Source organism: Chaetura pelagica, unplaced genomic scaffold, assembly GCF_000747805.2.
Source record: "Chaetura pelagica isolate M959 unplaced genomic scaffold, ChaPel_1.0 scaffold2, whole genome shotgun sequence".
NCBI classification, from domain to species: Eukaryota; Metazoa; Chordata; class Aves; order Apodiformes; family Apodidae; genus Chaetura; species Chaetura pelagica.
This window is the reverse complement of record NW_009952796.1, coordinates 3,971,687-3,979,960: the sequence shown is the minus strand read 5'-3', so window position 1 is coordinate 3,979,960 and position 8,274 is coordinate 3,971,687.

Below are 8,274 nucleotides of genomic sequence, written 5' to 3'. Positions count from 1 at the left end.
GTAGGGAAAAATCTCAGGCGAATAATTGGTGATGATAGAATAAAAATAGAGTCATTAATGACAGATGTCTTTTAATGCAATCAGAGCAATAAGCTAAAGTGGTCTTTTTAGTGAGGCTTTTCCTACATGGGGAATCAGAACTACATAAAATCCAGGAAGGTAAGTAGGCTGCTCCATTCACTGTCCAGTCATACAGGAAGATGGACTGAAAATCACCTTTTTCCTTCAGTCAAATGTTAAACTTCAGTCTCTCAAAATTCACCAGAACAACACAGAAATGGTTGTTCCAGGCAAATGTTCATCCCAGTAGGGTCAAATGCAGGCTAATGATGTTACAACTCCTTCCATGTTCCATAATTGCAATTCTCCAGGTGAGTATAATATCAGTCAGGCTGCTTTAGGAATTTGAATAGTCAGCGTAGGGCAAGATGTCATCTAGGAGAGCAGGTGGGGACCAAAGGAGAGGCTTTGCTTAGGAGCAGTGCATTTATCCTGCAGCACAAGGACTAACATGGTTCTGCAGCTACCATTTAGCAGCCATCACTGAGGAGGATGGGATTCACCAGACAGGAAAGTCCCCACCCTAACTCAAGCACAGCTGAAAAAACAATATGATGCTCGAACAGTGTCCCAGTAAAGTGCAGGGACCAAGGGTTGCTTTATGGGCAGCATAAATAGGGGAATACAGAAAGCATCAGGAGACAAGTACACACAGCATGCAGGATTTGGGGTCAAGGCAGCTCCTAGGGGGGGTGCCATTCCAGTTTGCCGTCCTCTCCTCCCCCTGCATTTGGAATTACATGTCCTGTCCCAAGCAGTTGTGATCTCTCCCAGTAGGGGCTGATACTAAGAAACAAGAAGTGGCTGTGGCTCACCCTTTCTTCCAGTAAAGCACCCTTAATGAATGTTTTTAAGGCACAGCAAGAACCTCAGGGCAAAGCATGATAAAGTTTTAGATGTTGAAGGGGAAAAATAAAACCACACAACACAACAAACATGAACATGTTCCTATGACTTTACATTAGAAACCCTTGCAAACAGGAGGCTCAGGATTCGGCTGGGTAGAAAACATTGGCATGCTGAGACCCAACATCCTGAAAAGGAGTCTGGACAAAGCAGGAGGCCAGCCTAGGGGAGGGCAGGAAATCCCTTCAGGAGAAGAAACAGAACAACGAGGCAGACTGACAAGGCTGGAAGTCTGATTTTTCCCAGGAGATGGCACTAAAGGACAATTGCCTTTCAGCAGGCACTGGGCAGCACAGTGAAAACTTTGCTGGGGACCACACTGTTCTTCAGACAGATTGCACTGCCATCTTCACAAGTCACTCCCCGTCTTTTACATCTCCACACACTAGGTGAAGGTAAGCTTTCTGCTTATGTATATCCCACTCAAAGCCTGAGAGTCATCCAGGCTGGAAGAACTCCAGGGGGTCCCTCCTCCGGCCTGCTGCTCACAGCAGCAGACAACACTGAATTCAGAGCAGGTTGCTCTGCACTTTGTACAGTCATATGAGCCTTGAAAGCCTCGAGGGAGAGAGAGACTCTCCAGCCTCCTGAGACAATCTCTTCTCACGCATAATTATCATATTAGTGGTTTTTCCTCCCCTCTTGTCCAGCTGGCAGCTCCCCATTTCAAACTATGCCCGTTGCCTCTTGCTGTCTGGCTGCAGACCTCATTAGAGCCTGACTTCATCTTGTTGGCAACCCTTTGCTAGGTATTGAAAAGCTGCTGTCGAGTACCTCCTAGGTCTTCTTGCCTCCTCCAGCTAAACAAGCCCAGAGCATTTCCTCATGGGTGACATGGGATTCAGGATGGAGCACTACCCTGTCTGAGCTCAGGCTAGACTTCACCCTGATACAGGCCTTAGCAGCCTGATAGCTCTTTCCTGCAAGGAGAAGGAAGGGGAGAATTTGCTTTCACTAATTTAATTTCATTATCTCCATTAATCTGCAAGCTTTTTAGGCTTTCTCCTCCTTGAAGAAAAAGGATTTCCAAAGCAGGAAGTGTACAGGTAACTATAGCAACTTGGTATGGATTTTAAGTCCAATTTTGTCTCAGAAGGGGCCAGTGCCTCAGGATACAGAAAATGAGACAACAGCAACCCGACACAAAACCTGCCCCCTTGCCAGTCTTACAGACAGGCAGAAGGCAGACAGGTTGTTCATTCCTGAAGTGTACCTTGGCCTGGGAAATGCCCAAGTGACACGGTGTGGGGTGGTACGGCTCTGCTCAGTTACAGCACTTCAAAAGCAAGCTGTGCAAGACTGCTTCCTTGCTGCTAATGTTGCAGGACAAAGGACAATAGCTGCAAGTCCTCTGCCATTTCCTCAGGACCTACGGTAAGCCAGAGTAGTAATTAAATGCTCTGGCAAAAGCAGCAGAAATAAGCTTTATTCTGCTTCATGACTCATTGAGCAAGCACTGGGAATAGCCAAGGATTTAATTTAAAAGTGACTTGCCAGGCTGTCAGTTTAGTGGAGTTCAATTGTGAGAGAAGCTTGGACGAGTTGACTGCTTCTTGCCACTCTTGGATGAATTCAGCTTCCCAAACTTATTTATTCTGCCATTTATTATAAAACATGGAGGAGTAGAAATCTGAAGAGAACCAGATAGCACTGTAGCACACCACTGAAAACTAATACCTGTGCAGTAAAGTGATGGGTAGAGGTGCCAATCAAGTCCTTGAAGGGAGGAACACTTTTCATCCAGCAGCAATATCCACCACATCCCACCTCTGCCAACAATGGGATCAAATGTCCATTTTATTCCTAAAAAGAACATGGAAACAAGCTGCAGACAAGTTAATTTTAATAAAAGAGCTTGTCTGTGCCCATGGATTGAAAGGTCTCCCTGGCTGAGATGGCCCCTCCCAGGCCAGCCTTGCTTCAGAGCACATAAAACCCCTGCAGAAACCAAGAGTTCACCCCAGATTGCCCTCCTGGCCTGGCACACTGCCAGGGCTGCTCCAGAGTGCCCAATGTCCTGACTGTCACTGGTGTCTCACTCTCCTCCCAGTCACCTGCAGACTTCCAGCACAAGAGCTCTGCTTCAGATGGAGGTTGCCGTATCTTCTCGGCTGAGCAGGACAACCTTCCACCTCATTCAGAGTGAGTCAGGAAACATTTCCTCGTCTCTAATGCCACCAAGACAATGTTTAGCAACAGCCCTGCAGGATCTGCTCTGTCCCACCTGTTTACACCCCATGACTGACAGGAGCTACAGCCCTCTGCCATCCACCCTGCTGAAAAATGAACCCAGGATCACCCCCCAAATGCAGATTTTCTAGACCCTGCTGTGCTAGTTGGGCTGGTGAAGAGAGTAGAAAACCCTCAGGCCATGGTTTAGCCTCACAAATTCACTCTACCAGCTGAGAAGTAAATTACAGCCCAAGGAGTACTGATAAGCAGCACTAATTAGTAGCTTTGCAGAGAACCATCAGTTCATTCTGAGGAAGGAAAATAGGCTGGCATGACTCACCAGCTGTTTTATAGCAACAGCATAGGTTACTTGCTTACTTTCTTCTTTTCTTCTTTCTTTCCTTTTGGTCTATTTTACAAACACCATTCAGCAGAAGCTGACTCACCAATATGCATCAAGCTTTTCTTTCCTCAGGCTCACCCAAAACCAGCACTTACATATAATTTTGGTCCTGTATGAACAGCAATCAGGTTATTCCTTTAAAGTTGCACCAGATAAGCAGAGACAGCAAGTCAGTAGGCAAAAGTCAGTGGTAACCATTGTGCTGAGTGGTTCCACAAGCTGAAGTTCATGTTTACCTTTGTTGAAAGTCCTTGATCTCAATGGGTTGGACGCTGGGTGTCACAATGAGGGAGCAGCCTTGCTATTCAGAGGACACATGGATGGACAGATGAACACTCACTTTACACATAAAAATGGAGACACAAATCCCCCCTGCATTGCTTTAGTAATTTTTTAAAAAAGAAAAAAAGCTCTAATGAATCACGCTGTAAAAGCACTGTAAAACATAGAGTGGTGTAACAAAATTTGAAGCTGGTGTGGCATGTGGGTGTTAGGTCAGCCCTGTTCTTGCTGCAGAAGACACAGCAGTTATCAATACCCTGTGGCATGCAGGTGAGGCAGATGGGAGGGAGAGGTCCGTTCCCACCAGGAAGCTCAAGAAAACTCAAACAAAACAACTAAAGGCATTAAATCAATGACCAAAAAATTGCTGTGGCTATTCCTACCCCAAATTGTGCAGCCTTAGATCATTTCCAGCCTTATCTTCACACCTTGCCTTTCCTTTCCTGAGCATTTCCATGGAGTCTGGGCTACAACCATATCTTTCTAGAAGTGCATTGAGGCCACAGGCAGAACTAGGGGGAAGTTTATACTGCAGCTTCCCCAGCTGCTTGGGCCACCGCTGAGAATCACCTCCTTTGGGCACTACTTATGTGTGTAGGTAAACACAAGACATGGATCACATTACATTTATTTACAGTCCAGTTAGAAAAGAGCATTAAAAAACCCCACCTTTGTTTCATTTTCTACGTTTAAAAAAAATACAGTCTGGTTTGCTAAGATGTACAAACCTCTGCATTTGGAAAAGGCAAAGAAAGCAAACAAACAGCATTTTTTTTCCCAGAATATAAGTCAACTCCTTGATTACAAAATGACTATCAAAACTAGAAAGATCTATAATACAAAGTACTAGCAGAAAAATCCTTCACTGCTGCCATGAAACCAATAGAAAAATATAAAAAAAAATCAAAATGCACAGAATTTTGAAGGCCCATAACCCCACTTGTTCCTATTGTGTCATCAATAGAAGATATATATTCCTGGAGGTGTGACACAGAAGCTGCTCCATCCGCACCACTGAGCCAAGCCATCTGATGTTGACTTTCTCCAACTACAACTTCCACCTACGGAACTGAAGATGGAGCTGGCAGGTTATTTGGCCCTGTTCTTACACAAAACAGTCGTACATTCTTCTACCAAATGCTGCACTTAGGTTTGTTCAGAAGCAGCTGCTAATCCATTTTCTTTTCTAGTGAACAGCACAGAAATGGGAGTTCTTACAGCCCCAGCTTCCAGAATCTGATATATGTCAGATACAAACTCCATTCTCAGTAAGAGAAGTACAAGCAGGTTTCATAGCATCAGAGGAAAAGTTTAAAGTATTAATCACAGTGAACCTTTAATGCCCCCAAATCAGAAGACAAACACAATTTTCTTTCTGGATTTCTACACTAACCTGAAGATTCAAAGGCCCATGATTTGTAGTGTTTGAGATGAACAATAGTGATACAGCAATGCTAACCATGTCTCAGACCACAGTCCATTTACATCTGAGTGTATTTTTAAGTCTGCTCATAACCTTAACCCTCTCGGGGCAAAAAAGGACATCAGAAAACCAAAGGCTACCTTTTCCTGTTCCTTCATTATCTGTTTCCTCCACTGCTTTGATAGTTCCTCTCACTTGCCAGACTCTGATCTCCAACTCCCCAGCTGTACCCCCATCCTCTACTTCCCTTCATTTCTCTCTCCCTCATCTACTTGCTTTTCCATCTGTCCTTGGCTCCCTTCCACACATAACCCAAAGCTTCGGAAAACCAACTCATGTCTGAGAACAAACTTCAGCTCAATTAGTCAAAGATTATTTCCTCATCCTTGCATTTCTTCATCCTTGCATTTCTTCATCCTGATCTGATTTTATAAAGCACTGGAAGGTTTTGCAGAGAAAAGCACTCAAGTCTCAGGGAAAGGGCTGTTCAAGGGGATTGGAGCTGGGACTGGCTGTCCAAGAAGTTTCTCAGATGCAGATCTCAGATTTAATCCTAAGAAAGCAGCAATGGCCTGGTGTCCTCCCTGGTGGTGCTCAGGGAGCTGTGCTAGCGGACGAAGGAGGCCACCTGAGCTGCCACCCCAAAGGGAGCAGAATAGGCTGTCGCTAGTCCTTGCAGGCCGACCACCAAGTAGCGGCATCCCTTCTGCAGAGCTTTGCCGACGTTCTGCGGAGAGAGGCAGCAGAAGGGGGTGTAAGCAGGAGAGGTGAGAGAAGAAAACACCTTCACATAAAATCATTCCACAGCAGTTGCTCTCACCGACCCAGAAAATCACCTTCTCCCACAGCTAGTGAGGGCTTGAGCGTGGAACAATGTTTTACCATCTATTTTTATATAGAAATACACACCCACAGAGCATAGTTAAACCGAACGGATGCAGCCTCCACAGGAAGCCAAGCTTTTACATGGGCTTCTATTAAAAAATAAAATTAGTTTAAATTCACACCGTAGAGGTAGAGGTACATGTTTCCCACACACATATGTTCCAAGTATGTTAGTAACTCTTAAAAACACATAAACCACTAAATTTGAGTATGAACAAGAATGCCGTAAATCACCGAGAATGCTTTTATAGACATTTCATTGCTCTTTGTCAAAACAAGATTTTTTGGTCATCAGAAGAATGTTTTGACCCACTTTCACATCTGTACATGTGTGTGCTGCATTAGGGATAACTTGCTACAGATTATTTAAGCTAAAAGCCTTAATCTAATTTTAATTTCATTCTTGATATTTTTGCTCATATGGCTGCTCAGGACTGGCAAATTAATACAATGTGCTCAGTTTGTGAGGAATATCAGAATCAACTGTTAGTAACACTTTCTTGTTGTGGGGGTCTAGATCAAAATTTTCTCTTGTAATACGGTAAACACTAAGACAGACACTAATTTTTAAATATAATTAAATCAGTGAAATCCAGTCGCTATCTATTATATTTCTAGGATTTCTTAAAGCTGTATTACGGTGGTACTGGCTCATGAAAACCTTCAGCTGTTGCCATGCTGCTGCATGGCTGAATTTTGCTTTATCTACTATGGAAAGTTATTTGAAGGGAGTTAGGATGGCAAAATTAAAAGGCAGCTCAGATGCAGGGGTAGAGCCTGAGGATGGAGGAGGAGACGCAGGGCATTCCCTTCCCACATCTGCCCCTGCCCTACTACGTTGTATGGGCAACTTCTCTCCCCCTTCATGCCTCCTATACAACTTACCTATCAGACCTCACCAACACTTCCTTTCACAAGTTGTTCTGTGGTGCCAAAGCTAAGATGACAAACCTTCCCCAGGAACGCGCAGGGTCTGAAGAGCTGCCCTGTGCCCCAAGTGCAGTTCTGAGCACTCTTACACCAACAGCGAAGTTACGGACTGCTGTGACATAATGGCACCCACAAAACTCCTCTGTACAGATCCAGCCTACAGACTCGAGGCTGCCTCATGCTGCGTGTTTACTGCGACTTGGAAATCACAGGGCTGGAAACTTCGGGTACCAAATCCATCACAAAATAATGAAATACTCTGTTCACCTCTTTATGAAACAGTAGCATTTGTGAGGCAGCTCATGGCTACGCTGTCATCTGTGTATTTCAACAGTAACTTTGCCAAACTAACCGGCATTTTCTGCATGTCAGACACAGCAAGCATATCTTGAGCAAAATCGTCATTTCTTTAAAGAAACTCAGGTCTTGTACCAATACCTGCAACCTCTCTGGTAGGAAAAGACTCCAGGCACCCGACCGGTTTTTCCTGCTAACACAGAATCTATTTTTTTGCTACAAATATACCAGACATACCTGAGCTGCATTTAGGTGACATGAACAACAGAAAAATAAACTAGTTTTCCCAAATAGCGCTTTTGTAATTAAAACCACCCGCCCATAAGGGAATAATAATAATAATAATAATAATAAAAACCCCATCGGACTGCAGGACTTGTGACTTTCCACACAGGAAAGCAAAAGAACAGTTTTGAGCCAAAATAGTAGTTACACAACGAAGAACATGTTGCACTTTTTCTTTAACTCATTCCAGTAACTTTCAGGGGACACCTAGAAGATAAACCGACCAACAAGTGCACTGGAGGTATTTTATGACCCTTTCTTTGCGTCGCCTAAGTACAATTAAAAAAAAGAAAGGCAGGCCAATTAACTTCCAAGTGTTAAGAAACGGTGTCAACACAGTGACGCCGAGGGAAATGCAGAACAAAGTCAGGCAAAGTACCCGTCACATGGACCAGCTTAGTGTCATTTTCACTCCGAAACGACGGGTTTTCTCCTCTTTGATCCCGGCGAGGGTCGGTGTCGGGGCTGCCCCCGCGGGACCGGCTCCATCCCGCGGGCCGAGCCCCGCCTGGCAGCCCAGCCCCGGCGCCCCAAACGCCCCAAGGACACGGGGACCGCCCGACAGCCCCTGGGAAAAGCCGGTTCCCGCCTCACCTTGCCGTACTTCTTGAGCCGCCTGCCGTAGGGGCGC